Genomic DNA, 27545 nt, shown 5'->3' on the forward strand with positions numbered 1-27545 from the left:
GAACTGCTGCAGTTCATTTGTGGAGGTCCAACCACTGTGCTGCAAGACAGAGAGTCTCAGAGCCAGTGAAATGGATGGTGAGATTGGAGAGGAACCTGAGGGAAAGGAACCTGATATTCTGAGTGAACTTGATCTTTTGTGTGTTACTCTGGATCACTCTAAAATATCAACAAGCAACCTTGTATCAAAATTGCTTCACAATAACAGCTACAGTATTTGCTCAGTGTTGGCCTGGATTTTGGAATTGGCCTCAACAAAGACACCCAATCCAACCAACACTCTTCACAAATACCGGACACTTGTGCCTAAATGGGGAAAGCTGTTCCACAGAGTAATCAAGGTAGATCCTGACAGAAACAAACTCACAAGGCATACCCATCGCCTGGTGTTCGAGAAACACATCATAGATATGATCTGAGGAGGGGCCATAGTGAGGAAGGAATGACCCTGCAGGACCATAAGCTCAAACATGATGAAGAGTCAAAACGTGTGGTGCTGGAAAAGCACAGCATCCAAGGAGCAGGGGAGTCAATGTTTCGGACATAAGCCCTTCATCAGGAATGTGGGGCGGGCCTTAAAGGAGCTGAGAGATAATTGAGAGGAAGGGTGGGGCTGGGAGGATGGTAGCTAGGAAGGCGACAGGTTGATGAAGGTGAAGGGCGATGGTGGTGGGTCAGGCTGAAGGTGGAGCAGACGAGCAAAAAGGAAGATGGAAAGATACGATGATTCAAGAGGGCACTGCTAAGTCGGAGGGTTGGGTCTGGGATAAGGTTCCGAGGGAGATTTGGAAACTAGTGAGGTTCGATGTTGATGTCATGTGGTTGGTAGAACTTATGGCAGATGATGAAGCTTTCTTCCTCCAGTTAGAGTCATAGAGTCATAGAGATGTACAGCATGGAAACAGATTCTTTGGTCCAAGCATTCCATGCTGACCATATCTGGACCGAAGGGTCTGTTTCCACCTGCCAGAATCCGGCACATATCCCTCCAAAACCTTCATATTCATATACTCATCCAAATGCCTATTAAATGTTGCAATTGTAGCAGCCTCCAACTCTTCCTCTGGCAGCTCATTCCATACACGTTTGCCCCATAGTTCTCTTTTCGATCAATCATCTCTCACCACAAACTTATGCCCTCTCGTTCTGGTCTCCCCCACCCCAGGGAAAAGACTTTGTCGATTTACCCTATCCATGCCTCTTATAATTTTGTAAACCTCTATAAGGTCACACCACAGCTCTGACGCTCCAGGGAAAACAGCCCCAGAAACAGCCCCTGACTGTTCAACCTCACCCGAAAGCTCAAGTCCTTCAACCCTTACAACAACATCTTTGTAAATGCTTTCTGTACACTTTCAAGATTCAGAACATGTATACGTTAGGAAGGAGACCAGAATTGCACGCAATATTTCAACAGTGGCCTAACCAATGCCCTGTACAGACAGAACATGACCTCCTAACTCCTATATTCAATACTCTGACCAATAGAGAATACACACACCAAACGCCTTATCACTATCCTATCTACCTGTGACTCTACTTTCAAAGAGCAATGAATTTGCACTCCCAAGTCTCTTTGTACAGCAGCACACCCAGGGACCTTACCATTAAATGTATAAGTGCTGCTAAGATATGCTTTCACAAAATGCAGCACCTCACATTTATCTGAATTAAACTCCATCTGCCACTTCTCAGCCCATTGGCCCATCTTATCAAGACCCTGTTGTAATCTGAGGTAACCCTCTTCGTTTCCACTACACCTCCAATTTTGGTGTCATTTGCAAACTTACTAACTGCAACACTGATGCTCGCATTTGAAATATTTGTTTAAATGACAAAAAGTAGAGGTCGACCCAGCACCGATCTTCGTGGCACCACATTAACCAAACTCCAGTCATCTGGAAACTAAACCTGTGACTACCGATGGTACAAATATCTCCGCAAGAGGCCCTGCAATCACTTCTCTAGATTTCCACAGAGTTCCAGGTTACACCTGATCAAGTCCTGTTGATTTATCCACCTTTATGCATTTCAAGACATCCAGCACTTCCTCCTCTGTAATATGGACATTTTTTAAGATGTCGTCATCTATTTTCCTACAGTCTATATCTTCCATATCCTTTTCCACAATAAATACATCTGCACCAATCCTTGTGGCACTCCAATTGTCACAGGCCTCCAGTCTGAAAAACAATCGTCCACAACCTGCTTCTCTCTTCTACCTTTGAGCCAGTTCTCGATCCAAATAGCTAGTTCTCCCTGTATTGCGTGAGTTCTAACCTTGCTAATCAGTCTCGCATGGGGATCCTTATCGAATGCCTTACTGAAGTCCACATATATCACATCTACTGCTCTGTCCTCATAAACCCTGATTGTTACTTCTTCAAAAAACTCGATCAAGTTTGTGAGACATGATTTCCCACGCACAAAGCCAACTTGACTATCTCTAATCTATCCTTGACTTTCCAAATACATGTACATCCTTTCACTCAGGATTCCCTCCAACAACTTGCCCATCATCGACATCAGGCTCACTGGTCTATAGTTGCCTGGCTTGTCCTTACCACCCTTCTTAAAAAGTGGCACCACATTAGCCAACCTCCAGTCTTCTGGCACCTCACCTGTGACTATCGATGGTACAAATATCTCAGCAAGAGGCCCTGAAATCACTTCTCTAGATTTCCACAGATTTCTAGGGTACACCTGATCAAGTCCTGTTGATTTATCCATCTTCATGCATTTCAACACATCCAGCACTTCCTCCTCTGTAATATGGACAATTTTAAGATGTCACCATCTATTTTCCTACAGTCTATATCTTCCATATCCTTTTCCACAATAAATCCATCTGCAAAACACTCATTTAGTATCTCCCTGTTCTTGGGTGACTGTGAATTGGCGGTGAAGGAGGCAAGTCCTTGACGGAGTAGGGGGGGATTTAAATTATTTGAAGTGGTCAGCCACAGGGTGGTGCATGTGTCTGAGATGTTCTCTCAAACGATCTGTGAGTTGTCGTCCTGTCTCCCCGGTGTAGGTGCTGGTGCAAAGGAATGGAAGGTGCTGGGAGTTGGTAGTGTTGGCAGGGGGTGTGGGCCTAATGAGAGTCACAGAGGGTATGATCTCTGCAGAATGTTGAAATGGATGGGAGGGAAAGATATCATTGGTGCTGGGGTCTGAATGAAGATGATGGAAATGGGCGAAGATGATGCCTTCTATCCGAAGATTGGGAGGGTGGAAGGTGAGCTCCGGGGGGAGCGGGATTGGGGGGCGGGGGTTCTATTGTTTTGAAGTTGACGGCATGCACTGTAACTTTAAGAGAGTGAAAGCTATTTAACATCTGTCATGTCACCATGTGTCCTGGAAAATATAAAGATGTGTAATTTGACTGTTTCCTGGATAGCTGAGTTATTTTGCAGCAGAATGGATTTAACCAATCAGAGTAAATTATGCCTCAACATACGAAAAGCCAATCAAATTTCAATTATACTGTTGTGACAACATCTAACCAATGAGATGGTCCGATGTTTAGTGTGTAAAACGTTGGCATTTGGGATAGTGATTCAGAGAAATCGCACCTTCTGTCACTCACAGACTGCTATTTAAAACAACCTCTAAATGGTAGCTTACTTTTCATATGAAAACTCTGTGCAGCAGAAGATGGAAGATGACCCAGGGAGATCTACAAACAGAAGAGGATTGGCACCGCTGTCTGGTTTTGAAACTTGATTTGATATAAATTTAATAGGGCCTTTGTTGTATCAGGATATTTTTTATAGATGGGGAGGGAGATCACAAACATTTAACAAGATGTGGGCGGCACGGTGGCACATGTGGGCGGCACGGTGGCACAGTGGTTAGCACTGCTGCCTCACAGCGCCTGTAGACCCGGGTTCAATTCCCGACTCAGGCGACTGACTGTGTGGAGTTTGCACGTTCTCCCCGTGTCTGCGTGGGTTTCCTCCGGGTGCTCCGGTTTCTTCCCACAGTCCAAAGATGTGCGGGTCAGGTGAATTGGCCAAGCTAAATTGCCCGTAGTGTTAGGTAAGGGGTAAATGTAGGGGTATGGGTGGGTTGCGCTTCGGCGGGTCGGTGTGGACTTGTTGGGCCGAAGGGCCTGTTTCCACACTGTAAGTCTAGTCTAAGAAGGAGGCTTTGGGTTGTAAGTAGGTGTTGTTAAATGTTCATTTTAGAGTTATTGTTTCTTGACATAGTGGAATTTAAGTCATTCACTATCACTCACATTTTAACAGATTCCAAATCAAGGTGAGCTTTTCTGTGTGTTTGGTTTCATGAACAGAAGGGTTTGTGCCATGTCGAAAGATTATCCTTATTGCAGTTGGAGGGGTAGGGTTCAAGAATGGAGGTGTCAGAAGTGGAGGAAATGCCCTGGAGGACTTTGTTGACCACGTCAGAGGTGAAGTTGTGTCACTTGAGGTAGGGGGACATTTGGGATGTTCTGGAGTGGAATTTCTCATCCTCGGAGCAGATGCAGTGGAGGCAAAGGAATTGGGAGAAAAGTGTCGAATTTTTACAGGAATAGGGTTGAGAGGAAGTACATTCCAGGTAGCTGTCGGAGTCCATGCATTTGAAGCTGACGTCAAATTTTGTCTGTCACTGAAAATGGAGATGGAGATGTTTAGGACGGGGAGAGAGGTGTCTGAGATGTTTCCTGTCAGGATGGAAGGTGTCCAACCTCTTCGTCATTAATGTAGGAAAGGAAAAGGTGGGGAATGGTGTTGGTGTAAGTACAGGAGATGGACTATTCCATGTACCTGATGAACAGGGAGGTATAGCTGGAGCCCATGTGAATGCCGATGGTCACCCCTTTGGTCTGAAGGAATTGGGAGTATTCGAAGGAGAAATTTAATGTGAGGATCACTTCAGGCAATTGAATGAGTGTGTTGGTGGATCGGTCCTGGTTAGGTTGGTTGGAGAGGAAGAAACGTAGAGCTTGGATGATATCCTCATGGCGGATCAATGTGTACAGGGCCTGGACATCCATGTTGAAGATGAGGCATTGGAGGCCAGGGAACCAAAAGTCATGGAAGAGGTGTAGTCCATGGGAGGTGTTCCGAATGTATCGCGACAGCAGCAGGGTAGTCAGTGTGTCTGTGGGAGAGGAAGTAATGCAGGTTTTGAAGACCTTCATCATGGAGGATGGATTTGTACAGGGACTGGATGCCCATGATGAAGATGAGGCATTGGGCCTGGGGAAAACTGAAAATCATGGAGGAGGTGGAGGGCATGGGTGGTTCCCCAAATGTAATGTGAGAGTGGAAGGGTATTGCTTGGGTTGACGTGACAGGAAAAAACTGAGGTCTTGGTCGCTTTCATCATAGGGGAGGGATGTGGACAGGGACCAGATGGATGTCCATGGTGTAGATGGGGCAGTGGGGGTCAGGGAACCGTAAGTCATAGAGGAGGTGGAGTGTGTGGGTGGTGTACCAAATGAATTGTGACAGTGGAAGGGTAGTGGGTGAGTCGTTGGGAGAGGAAGTGATGTATGGGGTTGGAGGCCATCATCAATGTAGATGGATGAATACAGTTACTGGACGTTCGTGATGAAGATGAGGCATTGCGTCCTGGGGATCTGAAAAACATGGAGGAGGTGGAGGGCATGGTTGATGGGAGAGGATGAAATGGAGGGCTTGGAGACCATTGTAACGGTGGATGGATGTGTAGAGGGACTGGATGCCCTGTGTCGGTGAAAGTTTCAGAGAAAATCACCAGGACACATGCTCTAAACAACCCCATCACCGTGTGGCCGACCACTTCAACGCCCCGTTCCACTCAGCCAAGGACATGGACCTACTCCACTGCCAAATCCTAGCCACCCGATACCTGGAGGAAGAACATCTCATCATCCACCGTGGGACCCTGCAACCGCATCGAATCAATGTCGACTTCATCAGTTTCCTCATTTCCCCTAAACGCACCTTATCCCATCATCCAAGAGTCCAACCCGGCAACCCAGGTGAACACATCCCTATCTAACCACCCTCTTTCCTGCCCATCCACTGCCACCCTCTGCTCTGACCTCCCACCATGACCCCTCACCTTCATCCCAATCGCGTTCCTAGCTACCTTCCTCCCTACCCTCACCCCACCCCTCTGATTTATCTCTCAGCCCCCTTGCTTCCCCCCAACCAACATTCCTGATGAAGAGCTTATGTTGACTTCATGCTCCTTGGATGCTGCCTGACCGGCTGTGCTTTTCCAGCACTAAAGGTTTTGACTCTGATCTCCATCACCTGCAGTCCTCACTTTCTCCAACACGGTGTGGGCTGGAGGAGGTCGGGAATATGTTTGATTCAGTCCCAGATTTAAAAGTGGCTCTTTAACTCAGCGACAGTGTCAGGATCTTGTTGACATGTTGCCACTTAATCAGAGAGGCTGAGCAGGCCAACATGATGTATCGGTTAAAGGAAGGGTTTCTCCTGAGTTTCACGGGAGGTCATTGTTGGCACCTGCAGCATCTGGATGGGATTTGATGCTGTCGGGTGGTTAGAATGAGTGAACTGTACACTGAACCCTGAGGATTCAGCACGTCCAGCAACTGGGAACAGGGAAGGCAGCCCGGTCAGGTTTTTGACCCTGTGCTGAACTCCTGCTGTGTGAACTAAAGGATTATAATGATAGGTTGATCAAAAAGAGTGTGACGAAGAAGCCAAACTAACAAACCAGTCAGGGAAAACTGCAAATGGCTGCACACATTGACAGCAAGGAATGTCATCGCTTCTGACAATAACAAAACTCAATTCTCAGCTTTCAGTTTCTGCAGGGAACCAATTGGCTCCCTCCACACGGACTGACATCTTGAACACCACTGCCAAACCAAGATTGATATTTCCTTGCTCCTCACAAAGGTAACTCTTGGTCAGTGATAATTGCATTGAATTGGCCCCAAAATTATTACTTTGTAAATATAAGCCTCATCAGAATTTGGAAAGTCCTTGGTCTTGACACACACTCATGAGGGATTTTACAGTGGACACTGAATACAAATAACAGAATAAATTCTGGCAGTGATGACAATGACTACCTCCATTACTTAAGTGTCCAAACCCAACTGATATCGGAAGGAAGCATTGAGGAAAACCTAAAGGAAACCTCCGACAATCTGACCAACAAGTTTCAACACATCAAATATTTCTCCAAACATCTCTTGAAAGTTGGAATGCTCCTTGCTGAAGTATTCCATGTCCTTAATCATTTACAAAGTTCTGCAGAAGAGTGCTTGTTAATCATCAACTAAAACCTAAATTAAATGATGTACAGCTGACCCTGAGAAATGGATGGAGCACACACATGACATGGGACCTTCAATTACAATCCTCGATCATGGATTGATTTTTACTTTGCTTGAGATTTCATTTCCTTCTTCGATTCTCTTGCATTTGTTGTTTTCTTTCTCATGAGAAGCCTCGATGTTGTGATGCAGCTTCATTTTGTCTTGCTTCTCCTGGCGACAACTTTATACCTGTGGCAGAATAAGAAATTCAGACACTGCTAATACTTAATTGCAATAAATACAAATAGTACTGCACAGTTCAGTTTCTGGTAAATGGAGGGGTTTCGCAATGCCAAAGGGAGATGATCAGATTTTCTCTTGTTGAAAAACTCATTGCCTGGCACCGGTTGCAAGAAGTTTACTTGCCGCTTGTTAGCCCAAACATGCATATTGTCCAGGTCTTGCTGCACTTGGACATGGACTGCACTTCAGTATCTGAGGAGTCACAAATGGGGTTAAACATTTTGCGATCATCAGGGAACATAATCTCTTCGAACATCATAATGAAGGGAGGGATCATAGACCAAGCAGCTGAAGACTGTTGGGTTCATGACATTTATTCAATTCTAATGCTTTCTTCGATCTTAGAATTAAAACTCATTGCAAACAGGGTGTTCCAAAATAAGAGTCACAGAGCTCCAAATGTTTCAGACAAACCTTTGTAACAGCAAAGTTCTGGGTGTCAACTTGCTAGCAGCATCTCTGTTTCCTCAGTTCTCTGTCTGCTTTCAGTCCTAAAGAAACCAAGAAAATGAGGGTCAGTGCAATTCTCATCCTGTGAATGAAACTGTGCAGCCACAAGTCCCCACCTTGCAATCCTGCTGAGATACCTAATCTTACAGGGATACTCATTGTGAGAGTGAAGCTTCCTTGCTGTTGTTATGGTTTCCCTCAGTCAGTTTAAGGACATCTTAATGGGAGGTTTGGGCGAACACTGCTGGGTTCATTTCAGCCACAATGACAGAATGGCTACGGTTTAAAAACAGGTTTCCAATTTGTGATGGGAACGTTGACATTTTCAAAGCCCCAAACCTTGCTCCTGAATGTTTTGAACATTCCAATCACTTCTAGATTTTGAGCGAGTAGGGAGCCAATGATGGGGAGTAAACAACTTGATGGAACTTGGGAATTCGAATCTTAATTTCCACTTTTAGAACAAATAGTGTCCATACAACAGCACAGCCAGCAATGATGCTATCTGGTTGAATCCAGTGACTGAAGAGGAAAAGGGCATGACTTTTAAGGACAAAGCAGATGGCTGGTTGGTTGCAGGGCAAGAGCTTCGTATCTGAGAGTCGGGTTGTCCTACCATCAAGTAAGTAGATTCTATAAAATTGTAAATGTTACAACAACAGTGTAAATTAGACCACTCAATTCATCATCAATCTTACTGGGAGCACGATATTGATAATATTGCTTGTTTTGACATGCAGAATATATAAGACAAAATAACCACATAGAGACATACCGTTCATTGAGGGCAGCCTTCTGTCTCATTTATTGCTCGTGACGATGTTGCCATTGGGCACAGTTCCTTCATGATGACCACTCAGGGAATCAAATGAAGGACCTGAGAGAGAGATGACTAACTATCAGAAATCAGGTTCAGGAATCCAACTACCTGTGAAGAACAATATGGAAGGTTTACACATGTCAATAAATACAACAATTTCACCTCTCAACAACTCCATTTTCAGTGAAGATGTGTGTCTAAGTTTGTAAGGCAGAAGTGGGTACTGCAGATGCTGGAGGTTAGAGTCAAGATTAGAGGAGTGCGGGAAAAGAACAGCTGCTCAGGCAGCCTCCGAGAGCAGGAAAATCAATGATTTGGGCAAAAGCTCTTCATCAGGAATGGGGCTGGGAGCCTTGGGGATGGAGAGATAAATGGATGGGTTTGGGGCTGGGGAGAATGATAGCTGCGAGTGCAGTTGGTGGATGGAGGTGGTGGTAAAGGTGATAGGTCGGAGAGGAGGGTGGAGTGGATCGTGGGAAGGAACATTGTGAGGTGAGACACGACATGAGGACGGTGCTGAGCTGGAAGGTAGGAACTAGTGTCAGGTGGCTGTGGTGGGTGGGGGTGAGGGAAAGGAGGAACCTGGTAAAATCGACCTGGATGCCATGGGGATGATGGGTCCTGAGGCAGAAGATAAGACGTTCTTCTTCCAGGCATCAGGTCGTGAAGAAGTCGGAATGGAGGAGTCCCAGGACCTGCATGTCTTTAGCAGAGAGGGATGGGGAGTTGCCATGTTTGCCCACGGGGTGGTGGTGTTTGATAGGTGCAGGTGTCCCGGAAATGTTCTCTGAGGTGCGTTGTGAGAAGGGGTCCGGCCTCTTCAATGTAGAGTATACCACATCGGAAGCAACAGAGACAATAAATGATATGTGTGGAAGTCCAGGTGCAATTTGATGGATGTGGAAGGCTCCTTTGGGGCCTTGGATGGAGGTAGGGGATGCTGGAGGTATGGATGCCTGGAGAAAGAACGTCTCATCTGTATGTACAAAAGACATGATGAGCACACTTCTGATATATGTAAATCTCTTTTTCCAATGCAGTGAAATGTGTGTCATCATGACTTTGTCAATTTCAGCTTACATTTGACTAATCTAAAAAAATGTTAACTGATAGACTTCAATAAGGCGGCAGGCACATGAATTGAAACAGGCCATGACAAACCGTTCACTGTCGATCTTCTTGGAAACTGTTTGTTGACAATGACGTTATTCTTCAACCTCTCTTCAAAGAGCCTCTTCAGATCATCCAATGAATCACATTCACACCTAGAAAGATGAGTCAGTAAGAAATCATGATGGTGTAGTTCAGCTTCCATCATTTTAACTGATCGTAAAGCCAAGTGCCTCCAGTTTATCAGTTGACACATCTATTGTGATGTTTGATATCACCGTGATACACATTAAGGTGGGGTCACATGCATTGTGATGGCACAGTCTGCACCCTCAGTTAAATGACTCACATGGTGATGGTGTATCATCTGGCAACACTTGAGCTTTCATCATCATCGAACAACAGAATTTTCGTAAAAAAATGTAATTGCAAAAAAGGTGGTCAAATGCTCAGAAATTGGATGGAATATGGAACATAAAAAATAATGAAATGAAAGGAAAATGAATGAACGTTTGAGTACAATAGAGAGCTGACTAAAAGCAAAAGACAGAAAAAGTGTAGCTCCTAAAAAAAAATGCATGAACAGTCCAATAGGAAATGAGTCAGGGAGTTAATAGTGTAAAATAAGAAGCTGATGGATTTTCAAGGGAATGTAGCACAAACAGCCAAGTTTCAGATATCAAGACAGGCTCTACCGTAATGAGGGGTACCAAGCGATCGGTTGTGTTAGGGGACTGTCTTATCAAAGACGTTTCTGCGCACAACAGCACAAAATCTGAATTGTGTGCTGTCTCCCTGGTGTCGGCACCAAGGATGTCTCAGAGAGGGTGCAGAATGTTCTCAAAGGGGAGAGGGACCAGCAGGGGGTCATTGTACACATTGTAACTAATGACATAGGACGGGAAAATGATGAGATTCTTGAAAGAGAACATAGAGAGTTGGGCAGGAATTTAAAAAGGAGGTCCTCAAGAGTAGAAGAATCTGGATTCCTCCTGGTGCTTTGAGCTAGTGAGGGGAGGAATACAAAAGAATCGAGCAGATCTAACAATTGAAGTTCTAAATTGCAGGGAGACTAATTTTGATGGTGTGAGGCAAAACTTTCAAAAGCTAATTGAGAGAAAATATTCGGAGGTGAAAGGAGAAGTGGAAAATGGGAAGCTTTCAAAAATGAGATAAAGAGAATCCAGAGACAGTATATTTCTGTTAGGGTGAAAGGACAGGCTTTTAGCTGCAGGGACTGCTGGACGACGAGAATAATTAAGAGTATGATTAAGAAAAAAAAGGGGTACTCGGCAATATAGTGGTGATTCAATATGGACAGCTCTGCCTAACAGCCAAGGCATACTGGTGTCTTTTGCCAAAACATGGCCAACTTATGTGGTGGAATTATTAGTTTTAAACCTGACAGAACACATCGTTGTTCATATTTGGGAGTGGGAAGGATGCCAAAGGGGAAAGGATTGAGTAAACAGCAGCAGGGAGGACACTCCCCTGCAGCACCAGGCATACCAGAGACAGCAGCAACAGCAGACTCTCCTGACACCCCCCTTACCCTCTCCCACCAGGGATGTGACAGACTCACAGGAATCTGCTGCAGCGATGGAGAGACTGGCCTTGAACGTTGGGGCTGCAATTGAGGAGATCCGTGGGGAGATTCGTGCCCAGATCCAACCGATCGTGTCCATGCTGCAGAAGCATGAGCAGGAGATCCAGGGTCTTGGGGAGCGGCTGGAGGAATTGGAGGTCTGAACTCAGGCCTCAGAAGCAGCAATGGACTCCTCATCCAGTTGGATCCAGGTGCTGGAGAGAGACGTGCGGGCCTTGCGAGACCGTATCGAAGATCTCGAAAATCAAGTTTGGATAATACATCTCCGAATGGTCGTGCTCTCTGAAGGTGAGGAAGGTGAGCAGCCAGTCAGCTTCTTTGAAAGCTGGCTGCCAAAGTACTATGGCCTTCACATCGAGTCCAGCAGGCTGCAGATTGAAAGGGCTTATCGGGTTAGAGTGCACAGGTCAGGGCTGGTGCACTGCCCCTGCCCGTTCTAGTACTTTTCCACTCAAATAAGGACAAGCAAAAAGTCATAGAAGCTTCTAGATTATTGGGAAATGATCCGCAGGCACTGCTGTACAAGGGGGTCAAAAGTCATGTTTTTCCAGGATTTCTCAGCAGCTTTAATTTGAAAGAGGGAGTCCTTCGATGAAGTTCAGAAGAGGCTGAGGAACCTGAGTATCCAGTACTCCATGAGATACCCTGCAGTGCTTCACTTCAGCCACGAGGACTCAGTTTATACATTAGACTCAGTGGATAAAGTTAAGAACTTTGTAGACACCTTAAAATAGACGGACTGGCCTGAAGAGTACGGTTAATGTTTGTTCTCATTTCCTTCTCTCCCCGTGATTTCCCTTCCTTTTTTAATTCATTTCTTTCTCTCTCATCATTTCCGTTCTGTAAAGGGGGAGAAGTACTTGGAATAAGTTGATCCTTTTATGAAATAACTGGATTTTCTGATGGGATATTTTGTGGTCTCCCCTTTTGTTTTGTTTGTTCTGTTTCTCTTTAAGTCACAGGTCGCGGTGACATGAAGCCAGGGATGGGTGGAGTGCTCATTGTCGATTTGTCGATTTTCAGTTGATTTCTGGATCATTTTCCTGTTTTTTGTTTGACCTCAGGCTGGGGCACCGTCCAGGTTTGAAGGAGCTGTGAAGGAGGGGGTGGGTTGGTTGAGTGCCCCCAATGGGCAAGGGGAAGAGTCTTCCATTCAAGGTTTGTAAGGAGGGTTCTACCTCCGAGGGGTTCAACGCTCTCTGAAAGGGGATTTGGCTCATACCTTATTAAATGGTGCACCTGGAACATCAAGGGAAGTCATTCACCTTTTCAAAGGAAAAATGTGCTTTTGTCCTGAAGGATTCGAAATTTGTGGAATACTTTTTGAAGGCGATTCAGGAATCCCTGACTATCAACTCAGGCATGGCTAGTAGTCCATCTATGCTATGGGAGACCCTTAAGGCCTTTGTTCGGGCATTAGCTATTTCCTACTCGGCTAGACGGAAACGACAGAAGGAGGAACAGCAGCGTCTACTTGAGACGTGATTGTAAGCCGCCGAGGCGCCACATTTTTCGGGGCCTTCACTACAGCGGATCACGGCCCTCCAGGCTGCCTTGAACTCAATACTGACATACAACGCAAACAACCTGCTTTTGCTAGTCAAACGCTTTCTGAATATCGGGATCGGCCATGGATGTATTTAGCGTACCTGACAAGGAAAAGCGTGCTCCCCAATCTGTTACTACAATCCGAGACTGCGCCAGGGTCCTTACATACGATGTTAAAAAGATTAATGTGGCTTTTGGTCTGAATTGTTTCGGTCAGAACGTTACGAAGGCAGGAAAGCTAAAATGGAGACCTTTTTTAAAAACCTGGAACTCTAAGGGGTAACCTTGGAACAGGCCTCTCTCCTTAATTCCCCCTTGACAATTCAGGAAATACAGGGGGCAACTAACCAACTTCAGGGTGGGAAAGCGCCTGGCCCTGATGGTCTCCCGGGTGAGTTTTATAAGGCGTTTATAGGCATTCTGTCAGTGTCAATGTTGGAGGTGTACAATCACTCCTATATGCATGAATGCCGATCAACATCTTTGCGAGAAGCGATTATTTCCTTAATTTTTAAGAAGGGGAAGGAACCTAATGATTGTACCTCATATAGACCCATCGCTCTATTAAATTCAGATTTCAAGATTGTGTCCAAGATCCTGGAATTGAGATTGGAAAATGTGTTGCCCATATTGTTAAAGAGAATCAGACAGGCTTTATAAGGGGCCATCGGTCCTCTTAATAATATTAGAAGCTGGCTGGATATGGTCCAAGTTTGTCAGCAACGATCGATTCAGGGTTCGGTGATTTCCTTCGGTGCGGAGACAGCATTTGACCGGGTGGAATGGCCGTATCTTAGAACAGTTTGGGTTGGATGGGGTCCTTGCTCGGTGGGTGAGGTTTTATATCGCCACCCTCTGGCGGTGGTCATCACCAACGGGGTGAAGTCTGTGAATTTTAGGATTGGTAGGGTTCGTCGGCAAGGCTGTCCCCTCTCACCGTTGTTGTTCACGTTGGTGATAGAGCCGCTGGCAGAGGCCAATTGTCAGAACGTCCACATACCCGCTCCCAAAATGGGATCGAGGGCACACAAGATTACTTTGTATGTGAGTGATGTCCTTCTGTTTTTGTCAACCTCGATGATCTCCGTACACCATTTGATACAATGTATCAATTCATTTGGGGCTATTTCAGGATGTTAGACTAACTTTGCTAAATCAGAGGCTTTCCCTTTGGGAAACCTTAAGGATATGCCAGAAGATGAAGGTGACCCTAAGTTGCCTTTTAAGTGGTCACGGGCAGGGTTCCGATATCTCGGCATTTTTATTGGACCCAAGGTTGATCTGTTATTTTGTACTAACGTTGATCACTTGCTCAACAATATTAGGTGAGCTCTCCCGAGATTGGTGGCTCTTCCAATTTCATGGCTGGGTTGAATATCTCTCATTAAAATGAATGTTCTTCCTCATCTGATCTATCCCATGCAGATGTTCTCAATAGTGTTTCCCAGGTCCATGCTGCAGAAGCTTATGGGATGGTTTGGTTCCTTTATCTGGCATCGTGGGCCGCTCCTCATTAAACTTACTAAATTGCAGTTGCCTCAAGGAGGGGGAGGAGATGATTTCCCAGACGTCAGGAGGCATCAATTTAGTTCCTGCTGTCCTTGTTCTGCGATTGAGTAGGTTACGGTCTGAACTCAGAGCGAGGGTTGCTTATCCAAGACTTTGCCACTTTTGCCTATAATTGGCATGCCAGGGTTCCGACCAGGGATGATGGACTCAGGGTTCAATGTATGGGCAGTGAAAGGAGTTTCTAGTTTGAGAGACTTGTTTCAGGCGGACGTTATAATGTCTTTTGCGCAAATGAGCGGCAAATACGGGTTGGTCAGTAGAGATCTTCTCCTTTTTTCTCAGTTCGGGATTGCATCCAGAAGAAGACTACCCTTCTCACTGAGCCCTATAAGCCCGATACAGAGAGGTTGTTGCTACGTTCCACAAGCACCCTTTCGGTTAGTGCCCTCTATCGCCTGCTGGGTGGCAGGGCCTGCCAGGATATTAACTGGTTATGTGAGATGTGGGAGCAAGAGCTGGGAGTGGCGATCTCCTCTGAAACATGGGAGAAAATGTGGGAAAATGTTCGCAGGATCTCAATCTGTAATAGGACATACGCTACGCAGTTCAAAGTTCTGCACAGGGTTCATCTGGCACCAGAGTGTCTGGCGCAGTTGAATAAAGGAGTATCTTCAGTGTGCCCCAAATGTAAAATAAGTGTAGGTACTCTTACCCATTGCTTCTGGACATGCCACAGGCTCCATGTTTATTGGAGTGCTGTGGTGGGAGAGATCGGGAGGGTGATGTCAAAGTTGACTGATATCTCTCCTCTTAGGTCTACTGAATTTACCACCTTTAGATGGGCATGTGAAGTAACTGTTTAATATTCTTGCATACTGTACACGGAAGAATATTCTGATGAACTGGGTGTCAGAGAACCTGCCGGGTTTGCTGGGATGGCAGAAATTAATTATGGAGCACATTCTCTTGGACTTTTTTACAAACATGGTGCACCACACAACAGACCATTTTTAAGAAACATGACAGCCCTGCTTGAGTTATTTGGATGTAGATTTGTCAGTTATCTTAACCAAGACACTCGTTCAACCAGGATGAGTTGGTTTATCAAGGCTTGGACCCCGGAGGGGTTTCTCCTGAGTTCATACGGATATATGTTTACAATGCTCCCATGGCTTTATTTGGGAGCTTCACGCAGAGCATAACTGTTCTGTATTCTGTGTTTATTTTTGTGTTTTTTGCTTTGCTTCCTTTTTTGTCATTGTAGCTATTTACTTATTTATTGGTGATGCTTTGTGCAGTGTTAGGGTTTGTTTTGGATTGTAGGGTAGGTCAGTAGTTAGTAGATAGTAGTTGTATTGTAATTTGTGTTTATCTTATTTTTATTATAGTGATGTTTGTTATTGATTGTATTTTTCAATAATTTTATATGTTTGCAAAGTTAAAAATATTGCTCATAAATATATTTACAAAAAAATAAGAAAAGGAAATAAGCAAATGCCAGGTCTAGACATGACAGATTGAGAGAATCTTTAGAAGAGTATAAAGGCTGTAGATTAGATTACGTACAGTATGGAAACTGGCCCTATGGCCCAACAAGTTCACACCGACCATCCGAAGAACAACCCACCCAGACCAATTCCCCTACACCTAACACTGTGGACAATTCAGCACGGCCAATTCACCCAACCTGCACATCTTTAGACTGTGGGAGGAAACCGGAGCAAACCCACGCAGACACGTGGAGAACGTGCAAACTCCACACAGACAGTTGCCCGAGGCAGGAATTGAACCTGGATCTCTGGCGCTGTGAGGCAGCAGTGCTAACTACGGTGCCACCGTGCCGCAGTAGGAGTATACTTAAGAGGAAAATCAGAAGAGCGAAAAGGATGCATGTGATAGTTTGGCAAATAGGATTAAAGAGAATCCAAAGTGCTTTTACAAATACATTGGGGACAAAAGAGTAACTAGGAGTTGAATATTGCTTGTCAAAGATCAGCAAGGCAGCCTTTGAGCCGCAAGAGATGGGGGAGATAGTAAACATATACTTTGCATCGGTATTTACTGTGAAGAACCATGGAGGATATACAATGTGGGGAAATAGACGGTGACTTCTTGAAAAATGTCATCTAAATTAAGAGGAGGAAGTGCTGGATGTCTTGACGTGCATAAAGGTGTATAAAGCCCCAGGACATGATCAGGTGTCCCCTCGAACTCTCTGGGAAGCGAGGGAAGTGATTGCTGGGCCCCCTGCTGAGATATTTGTTTCATTGTTAGTCACAGGTGATGTGCCAGAAGAGTGGAGATTGGCTGATGTGGTGCCATTATTTCAGAAAGGTGGTAAGGACAAGCCAGAGAACGACAGATATCAGTAGTGAGCAAGTTGTTGGAGGGAATTCCGAGGGACAGGATTTACATGAATTTGGATCGGCAAGGACTGATTCGGGATAGTCAACATGGCTTTGTGCATGGGAAATCTTATCTCATTAATCTGATTGAGTTTTTTGAAAAAGTATCAAAGAGGATTGATGAGGTGGACATGAGCTATGTGGACTTCAGTAAGGCGTTCAAAAATGTTTCCCATGGGTGATAGTTTAGCAATGTTTGGTCTCATGGAATGGAGGGCGAGCTGGCCATTTGGATTCAGAACGGGCTCAAAGGTAGAAAACAGAGGGTAGTGATGGTGGGTTGTTTTTCAGACCGGAAGCCTGTGACCAGTGGAGTGCCACGAGAATCGGTGATGAAATCCCTATGTTTCATTATTTCTGTCAATGATTTGGAAATGACCATAGGAAGTATAGTTAGTAAGTTTGCAGATGACACCAAAATTGGAAGTGTAGTGGAAAACAAAGAAGGTTATCTCAGATCTCAATGTTATATTGATCAGATGGGCCAATGGGCTGAGAAGTGGCAGATTGAGTCTAATTTAGACAAATGCGAAGTACTACATTTTGGAAAGGGAAATCTTCGCAGTCCTCCGGAATGTTGCTGAACAAAGACACCGTGGAGTGCAGATTCATAGTTCCTTGAAAGCAGAGTGGCAGGTCGATAAGATAGTGAAGAAGGTGTTTGGTATCTTTCCCCTGTTGGTCAGAGCATTGAGTATTGGAGTTAGGAGGTAATGTTGTGGATGTACAGGACATTGGTGAGGCCACTTTGGGAATATTGTGTGCAATTCTGGTCAGCTGCCTCTCAGAAGGATGTAGTGAACCATGAAACAGTTCCAAAAAGATTGACAAGGATGTGGCCAGGATTGGAGGATTTGTGCTAAATGGAAAAGCTGTATACGCTGAGGCTAGTTTCCCTGGAGCATCGGAGGCTGAGAGCTGACCTTAAAGAGGATCATAAAATCATGAAGGGTTTGGATAAGGTAAATAGATAAGGTCTTTTCTCTGGTTTGAGGAAGTCCAGAACTAGAGGGCGTAGGTTTAGGGTCAAAGGGGAAAGATATGAAAGGGACCTAAGGAGCAACAATTTTCACGCAGAGAGTGATGCGTCTGTGGAAGGAGCTGCCAGTCGAAGTGGTGGATGCTGGTACAATTGCATTGTTAAAAAGCATCTGGATGCATACATGAATAGGAAGGGTTTAAAGGGATATGGGCCAAGTGTCTACAAATGGGACTTGATAAGGTTGGGCTATCTGGTCGACATGGAAGCGTTGGATTGAAGGGTCTGTTTCCGTGCTGTACATCTCTATGACTCTCTGAATCTACGACTCTGGGCACAGGTGAAGGGCCAGATGACTGGAGGATAATTAATGGGGTTCCTTTGATCAAGAAAGGCAGCAGACATCGGAAAGGTCATTAGAGGCCAGTCGGCTGACATCAATGTTCGGGAAAATATTTTTTAAAAATTCTAAGGGACAGGATTAATCAACATTTGGAAAGGCAGCAATAAATCAAGGAATAACAGGCATGGGTTTATTATAGAGTGATCCTGTCTGACTAATTTAATTGAGCATTTGGAAAAGGTCATGAAATATATTGATGAGAGGAGGATAGTTGATATGGTTTACATAGAATTCTGTCAGATGTTATTCATGTCCCACAAATTCAGCAAAACAGGTCTTTCTCACAAGCAATCTCCATTCCGTCCAGGAGATAGAAACACCAAAAGAAACGCTCCAGCAGCAGTGAGACATCTCAAGGGTTTTATGCAGCAGAGAGAGAGACAAAGTTGTATCTATCAACTTCAACCGCAACTCCACACCCCAAATGTATACAAAGCAAAATCCCCGGGTATATCTGTGCCAGACACTCCAATCACTCATGGTTCTTTTGGCTAATTTATGGAAAAATACTCTGGGAACTCAAAGCTGTTTACCTGTTGCTTCTGAAGCAGAGAGTCGGTCATCAGTGGTAACACCTCCTTGTCCTTATTAGAGAAATAACACAGAGCAAATCTCTGTGAAAGGCACAGAACCATCACATTAGTAATTGTGCTCAAAGCATGGAAATTGGAATTATTGTGGAGAATGAGGAGAGTGGTCTCAGAGTATATTCTGTTACAGAGCAATGGCTGATGTCATTGAACCTGGATAAGTGCTAGCGAATACATTTTGGGAGGTCTAATAAGGAAAGATTATTCACAATCATTTGTGTTTATAAAAATCTCACTATATTTCTTTTAAAAGATTCCCACTTTCCAAATGTAGACATAACTGCAAGTAACTGCTTCCAGTTGATGTTTGCCAGATCTAATTGTCGACTGCTCCGGAAATTGGCCTTCCCCCAATTTAGACACGACTTCTGCACGACACTGAACACTTTCCCTAATGACTTTAAAACCTAGAGTTCTTGTCAGTCGGCATAAAATGCTTGCCCACTGCTACATTAACCATTGAGCCAGATGCATTCCCATAGATTATGTCTAGCATTGCCCATCTCTTGTCGGACTATCTACATGATCTACTGAGCATCAAAGGGACCTTAATGTACAAGTCCATAAATCCCTGATGGTGTCAGCAGAGGTATACAGGATAGTGAAGAAGATAGTGACGTGATGCTGCCTTCATTAGCTTGGGCATTAAATATAGAAGCAAGGAAGTCATCTACCAACTTTAGAAAACATTGGTTGGCCACAGATGGAATACGGCATGCAGTTCTGGTTTCCTATTGGCCAGTTGAGTGGCCATGTCTTATTGCTCAAAAGCTGCTTTCTTCCGGCTGTGTCAGTGGCTTTGTTGCCTTTAGTGACATCAGAGGCATCAGAGGAGTGAGCAGGACATTTGATAATTGCCAGTTGAGAGGGAAATTGAATGGCACTGAGGAGATTAGCAACACAGGCAGCACTGAGGGGAGGGGTTCATTGTTAAAGTACAGATTTGAGACAGTCCAGGGAATCCCTTGTGGACTTAATCTGTAATTGTGTCGTCCCAGAGATCGTACACTTTAGTAGTCTGGAATAAAAAATCCTTTTACAGTGTAGTCTAATTTTAGTCATCCCCTTTTTTGACCAATAGCATCACTGTTACAATATAACAGTGAAGGAGAAGAGTTTGAGAGGGAAACTAATTGATGCACAGTTCATCGTCGAGTTGGAATTAAACACTGTTAGTAATTTCACAAGGGAGCAGCTGTGAATGTTATCACTTGATGTCCTGGTGATACAGATTCACTGATGTTCAGGCAAATATTCTCAATTGTCTTACCCTCCTTGCCTCTCTATTTCCCAGTGTGCAGCAAATGGCTTCTGTAATTCAACACTACATTGTCGTCTAAATGTTTAAGGATAAGATTTAATGCTCTGTACTTTTTCACTCCTATATCCATAAGACCATAGGACATAAGAGTCGGAAATAGTCCATTCAGCCCATCAAGTAAACTCTGCCATTCTATCCTGCCTGATAACTGTCCCAAACCCATTCTCCACTTTCTCCCCGTTACACTTGATCGGTACATACGCAATGTTAGATTTCTTTAAATGGTCATTTTTAGATGGTAAACATCTCACATTTGAAGCATTCAAATAAAATATCAGAAAATATTAATAAAAGTAAAACAAATCTTTCAGTTTGTCCGTCCAGCCAGTCCCAGATACTTGTGCAGTAATATACGTACATTGTTACATACCAACTAGAGTTAAAATAAAAAGGTAAAAGACTAAGATTAGCTTTGAAGAAAACCTTTATTTAGAATTCCTCTCTGATGCTCTTCAGCATTCCTGTAATTCAGGAGATCCACCTCGTCCAAGTCGGTTCATGCATTCCAAGGGAATTGCTTTTTCACTCCTACATTGCAGCCACCATTTAAATATTGGGTTCCCAGGATCAGTGTCCAGGTCAGTACCAGGAGCTTCTTTTCAAACATTCATTGGTGAGGGCAAACCTCCTGATGTGTTGTCCAAAGTTCCCATTTCTGTGTCATCACAGATTGAACAAAATCTTTTAAAGCAGTCAGCTGTAACATCCTTTAATTCACTGGGTCTGATTCACTTGCATTATTCTCAGGTATAATAGCACAGGGGTTTGTTACATTCCGGAATTTATAATCCTGAGGATTGTACCCAAATTCAAAAGAGATGAATTCAAAAGGCTCTGGGGATCATGCAAGTGTCACAATGGATTCACATTTTTAAAACATTCATTCTGGGAATAAGGGCTTCTCTGGCTAAGTCAGCACTTATAGATCCATCCTTAATTAATGGGAGTTAGCTGCCTTATTGAACTGCTGCAGTTCATTTGTGGAGGTCCAACCCCTGTGCTGCAAGACAGAGAGTCTCAGAGCCAGTGAAATGGATGGTGAGCTTGGAGAGGAACCTGAGGGAAAGGAACCTGATATTCTGAGTGAACCTGATCTTTCGTGTGATACTCTGGATCACCCTAAAATATCAACAAGCAAATTGTATCAAAATTGCTTCACAATAACAGCTACAATATTTGCTCAGTGTTGACCTGAACTTTGGAACAGGACTCAACAAAGACACCCAATCCAACCAACACTCTTCACAAATACCGGACACTTGTGCCTAAATGGGGAAAGCTGTTCCACAGAGTAATCAAGGTAGATCCTGACAGAATCAAACTCACAATGCATACCCATCGCCTGGTGTTCGAGAAACTCATCATAAATAAGATCTGAGGAGGAGCCATAGTGAGGAAGGAATGACCCTGCTGGACCATAAGCTCAAACATGATGAAGAGTCAAAAAGTGTGGTGCTGGAAAAGCACAGCATCCGAGGAGCAGGGGAGTTGATGTTTCGGACATAAGCCCTCCTTCAGGAACGTGGGGCGGGCCTTAAAGGAGCTGAGAGATAATTGAGAGGAAGGGTGGGGCTGGGAGGATGGTAGCTAGGAAGGCGACAGGTTGATGAAGGTGAAGGGCGATGGTGGTGGGTCAGGCTGAAGGTGGAGCAGACGAGCAAAAAGGAATATGGAAAGATACGATGATTCAAGAGGGCACTGCTAAGTCGGAGGGTTGGGTCTGGGATAAGGTTCCGAGGGGAGATTTGGAAACTAGTGAGGTTCGATGTTGATGTCAAGTGGTTGGTGGATCTGATGGCAGATGATGAAGCTTTCTTCCTCCAGTTAGAGTCATAGAGTCATAGAGATGTACAGCATGGAAACAGACCCTTCGGTCCAAGCAGTCCATGCCGACCATATCTGGACCGAAGTGTCTGTTTCCACCTGCCAGCACCTAGCCCATATACCTACAAAACCTTCCTATTCATATACCCATCCAAACTCCTTTTAAATGTTGCAATTATACCAGACTCCAACTCTTCCTATGGCAGCTCATTCCATACACGTACCACCCTCTCTGTGAAACTTTTGCCCCATAGTTCTCCTTTCGATCAATCACCTCTCACCCCAAACTTATGCCTTCTAGTTCTGGTCTCCCCCACCCCAGGGAAAAGACTTTGCCGATTTAACCCATCCATGCCTCTCATTATTTTGAAAACCTCTATAAGGTCACACCACAGCATCTGACGCTCCAGGGAAAACAGCCCCTGCCTGTTCAGACTCACCCGAAAGCTCAAGTCCTTCAACCCTTACAACAATATCTTTGTCAATGCTTTCTGTACTCTTTCAAGATTCAGAACATATTTCTGATAGGAAGCAGACCAGAATTGGAAGCAATGTTTCAACTTTGGCGTAACCAATGCCCTGGACAGCCCCAACATGACCTCCCAACTTCTATATTCAATACTCTGACCGATATAGAAAACACACACCAAACGCCTTCTTCACTATCCTATCTACCTGTGACTCCACTTTCAAGGAGCAATGAACTTGCACTCCCAAGTCTCTTTGTACAGCAGCACACCCAGGGACCTTACCATTAAATGTATAAGTCCTGCTAAGATTTGCTTTCACAAAATGCAGCACCTCATATTTATCTGAATTAAACTCCATCTGCCACTTCTCAGCCCATTGGCCCATCTGATCAAGATCCTGTTGTAATCTGAGGTAACCCTCTTCGTTTCCACTGCACTTCCAATTTTGGTGTCATCTGCAAAACTTACTAAATACAACTCATACGCTCGGTTTTGAAATATTTGTGTAAATGACAAAAAGTAGAGGTCAACCCAACACCGATCCTTGTGGCACTCCAATAGTCACAAGCCTCCAGTCTGAAAAACAATCCTCCACCACCTGCTTCTCTCTTCTACCTTTGAGCCAGTTCTGTATCCAAATGGCTAGTTCTCCCTGTATTGCGTGAGTTCTAACCTTGCTAATCAGTCTCGCATGGAGATCCTTGTCGAATGCCTTACTGAAGTCCACATATATCACATCTACTGCTCTGTCCTCATAAACCCGGATTGTTACTTCTTCAAAAAACTCGATCAAGTTTGTGAGACATGATTTCCAATGCACAAAGCCAACTTGACTATCTCTAATCTGTCGTTGACTTTCCAAATACATGTACATTCTTTCTCTCAGGATTCCCTCCAACAACCTGCCCATCATCGACATCAGGCTCACTGGTCTATAGTTGCCTGGATTGTCCTTACCACCCTTCTTAAAAAGTGGCACCACATTAGCCAACCTCCAGTCTTCTGGCACCTCACCTGTGACTATCGATGATACAAATATCTCAGCAAGAGGCCCTGCAATCACTTCTCTAGATTTCCACAGATTTCTAGGGTACACCTGATCAAGTCCTGTTGATTTATCCACCTTCATGCATTTCAAGACATCCAGCATTCCTCCTCTGTAATATGGACAATTTTAAGATGTCACCATCTATTTTCCTACAGTCTATATCTTCCATATCCTTTTCCACAACAAATACATCTGCAAAACACTCATTTAGTATCTCCCTGTCCTTGGGTGACTGTGAATTGGCGGTGAAGGAGGCAAGTCCTTGATGGAGTAGGTGGGGATTTGAAGTATTTGAAGTGGTCGGCCACAGGGTGGTGCATGTGTCTGAGATGTTCTCTCAAACGATCTGTGAGTTGTCGTCCTGTCTCCCCGGTGTAGGTGCTGGTGCAAAGGAATGGAAGGCGCTGGGAGTTGGAAGTGTTGGCAGTGGGTGTGGGCCTAATGAGAGTCACAGAGGATATGATCTCTGCAGAATGTTGAAATGGATGGGAGCAAAAGATATCATTGGTGGTTGGGTCTGAATGAAGGTGATGGAAATGGGCGAAGATGATGCCTTCTCTCTGAAGATTGGGAGGGTGGAATGTGAGCTCCGTGGGGGAGCGGGGTTGGGGGGCAGGGGTTCTATTGTTTTGAAGTTGACTGCATGCACTTTAACTTTAAGAGAGTGAAAGCTATTTAACATCTGTCATGTCACCATGTGTCCTGGAAAATATAAAGATGTGTAATTTGACTGTTTCCTGTATAGCTGAGTTCTTTTGCAGCAGAATGGATTTAACCAATCAGAGTAAATTATGCATCAACATACGAAAAGCCAATCAAATTTCAATTATTCTGTTGTGACAACATCCAACCAATGAATTGATATGATCTTTAGTGTGTCAAACGTTGGCATTTGGGATAGTGATTCAGAGAAACAGCACCTTCTGTCACTGACAGACTGCCATTTAAAACAACCTCTAAATGGTACCTTACTTTTATATGAAAACTCTGTGCAGCAGAAGATGGAAGATGACCCAGGGAGATCTACAATCGGAAGAGAATTGGCACCGCTGTCTGGTTTTGAAACTTGATTTGTTGTAAATTTAATAGGGCCTTTGTTGGATCAGGATATTTTTTATAGATGGGGAGGTAGATCACAAACATTTAAGAAAAAGAAGGCTTCGGGTTGGAAGTAGGTGTTGTGAAATGTTCATTTTAGATTTATTATTTCTTGACATAGTGGAATTTAAGTAATTCACTATCACTCACATTTTAACAGATTCCAAGGCAAGGTGAGCTTTTCTGTGTGTTTGGCTTCATGAGCAGAAGGGTTTGTGCCATGTCGTAAGATTATCCTTATTGCAGTTGGGGGGTTGGGGTTCAAGAATGGATGTGCCAGAAGTGGAGGAAATGCCCTGGAGTACTTTGTTGACCACATCAGGGGTGAAGTTGTGACACTTGAGGTAGGAGGCCATCTGGGATGTTCTGGACTGGAATTTCTCATCCTCGGAGCAGATGCAGTGCAGGCAAAGGAATTGGGAGAAAAGGGTCAAGGTTTTACAGGAATGGGTTTGGGAGGGAGTATAGTCCAGGTAGCTGTCGGAGTCCGTGCATTTGAAGCTGACGTCAAATTTAGTCGGTCACTGAAAATGGAGATGGAGATGTTTAGGACGGGGAGAGAGGTGTCTGAGATGTTTCCAGTCAGGATGGAAGGTGTCCAACCTCTCCGTCATTAATGTAGGAAAGGAAAAGGTGGGGAATGGTGTTGGTGTAACTGCAGAAGATGGACTATTCCATGTACCTGATGAACAGGCAGGTATTGCTTGAGCCCATGTGAATGTCAATAGTCACCCCTTTGGTCTGAAGGAATTGGGAGGATTCGAAAGAGAAATTTAAGGTGAGGATCACTTCAGGCAATTGAATGAGTGTGTTGGTGGATTGGTCCTGGTTGGGTTGGCTGGAGAGGAAGAAACATAGGGCTGGGATGATATCCTCATGGCGGATCGATGTGTACAGGGCCTGGACATCCATGGTGAAGATGAGGCATTGGAGGCCGGGGAACCGAAAGTCATGGAAGAGGTGTAGTCCATGGGAGGTGTTCGTGACATGAGGAGGGTAGTCAGTGTGTCAGTGGGAGAGTAGGTAATTCAGGGTTTGAAGGCCTTCATCTGGTATGATGGATGTGTACAGGGACTGGACGTCCATGATGAAGATGAGGCATTGGGCCTGGGGAACTGAAAATCATGGAGGAAGTGGAGGTCATGGGTGGTTCCCCAAATATAATGTGACAGTGGAAGGGTATTGGTCGGGTTGTCGTGACAGAAAAAAAATGGAGGTCTTGGAAGCTTTCAACATGGGGGAAGGATGTGGACAGGGTCCAGATGGATGTCCATGGTGTAGATGAGGCATTGGGGGTGAGGGAACCGTAAGTCATGGAGGAGGTGGAGGGCATGGGTGGTGTCACAAATGAATTGTGACAGAGGAAGGGTAGTGGGTGTGTCGTTGGGTGATGAAGTGATGTATGGGGTTGGAGGCCATCATCAATGCAGATGGATGAATACAGTGAATGGACGTTCATAATGAAGATGTGGCATTGGGTGCTGGGGATCTGAAAATCATGGAGGAAGTTGATGGGAGAGGATGAAATGGAGGGCTTGGAGACCTTTGTCACGGTGGATGGATGTGTAGAGGGACTGGATGCCCTGTGTCGGTGAAAGTTTCAGAGAAAATCACCAGGACACATGCTCTAAACAACCCCATCACCCTGTGGCCGACCACTTCAAAGCCCCCTCCCACACTCCGACAAGGACATGGACCTACTCCACTGCCAAATCCTAGCCACCCGATACCTGGAGGAAGAAAATCTCATTATCCACCGTGGGACCCTGCAACCACATCGAATCAATGTCGATTTCATCAGTTTCCTCATTTCCCCTAAACGCACCTTATCCCATCATCCAAGAGTCCAACCCAGAAACCCAGGTGAACACATCCCTATCTAACCACCCTCTTTCCCGCCCACCCACTGCCACCCTCCACTCTGACCTCCCACCATGACCCCCCACCTTCATCCCCATCGCGTTTCTAGCTACCTTCCCCGCTACCCTCACCCCACCCCTCTGATTTATCTCTCAGCCCCCTTGCTTCCCCCCAACCAACATTCCTGATGAAGAGCTTATGTTGACTTCATGCTCCTTGGATGCTGCCTGACCGGCTGGGCTTTTCCAGCACTAAAGGTTTTGACTCTGATCTCCATCACCTGCAGTCCTCACTTTCTCCAACACAGTGTGGGCTGGAGGACATCGGGAATATGTTTGATTCAGTCCCAGATTTAACAGTGGATCTTTAACTCAGCGACAGTGTCAGGATCTTGTTGACATGTTGCCACTTAATCAGAGAGGCTGAGCGGGCCAACATGATGGATCTGTCAAAGGAATGGTTTCTCCTGAGGTTCATGGGAGGTCATTGTTGGCACCTGCAGCATCTGGATGGGATTTGATGCTGTCGGGTGGTTAGAATGAGTGACCTGTACACTGAACCATGAGGATTCAGCACGTACAGCAACTGGGAACAGGGGAAGGCAGACCGGTCAGGTTTTTGACCCTGTGCTGAACTCCTGCTGTGTGAACTAAAGGACTATAATGATAGGTTAATCACAAAGAGTGTGAGGAAGAAGCCAAACTAACAAACCAGTCAGGGAAGAATGCAAATGGCCGCACACACTGACAGCAAAGAATATCATCGCTTCTGACAGTAACAAAACTCAATTCTCAGCTACCAGTTTCTGCAGGGAACCAATTGGCTCCCTCCCCACGGACTGACACCTTGAGCATCAATGCCAAACCAAGATTGAGATTTTCTTGCTCCTCACAAAGGTAACTCTTGGTCAGTGATAATTGCATTGAATTGGCCACAAATTATTGCTTTGTAAATATAAGCCTCGTCAGAAT

This window comes from Hemiscyllium ocellatum, chromosome 1 (assembly GCF_020745735.1).
Source record: "Hemiscyllium ocellatum isolate sHemOce1 chromosome 1, sHemOce1.pat.X.cur, whole genome shotgun sequence".
Classification (NCBI taxonomy): Eukaryota; Metazoa; Chordata; class Chondrichthyes; order Orectolobiformes; family Hemiscylliidae; genus Hemiscyllium; species Hemiscyllium ocellatum.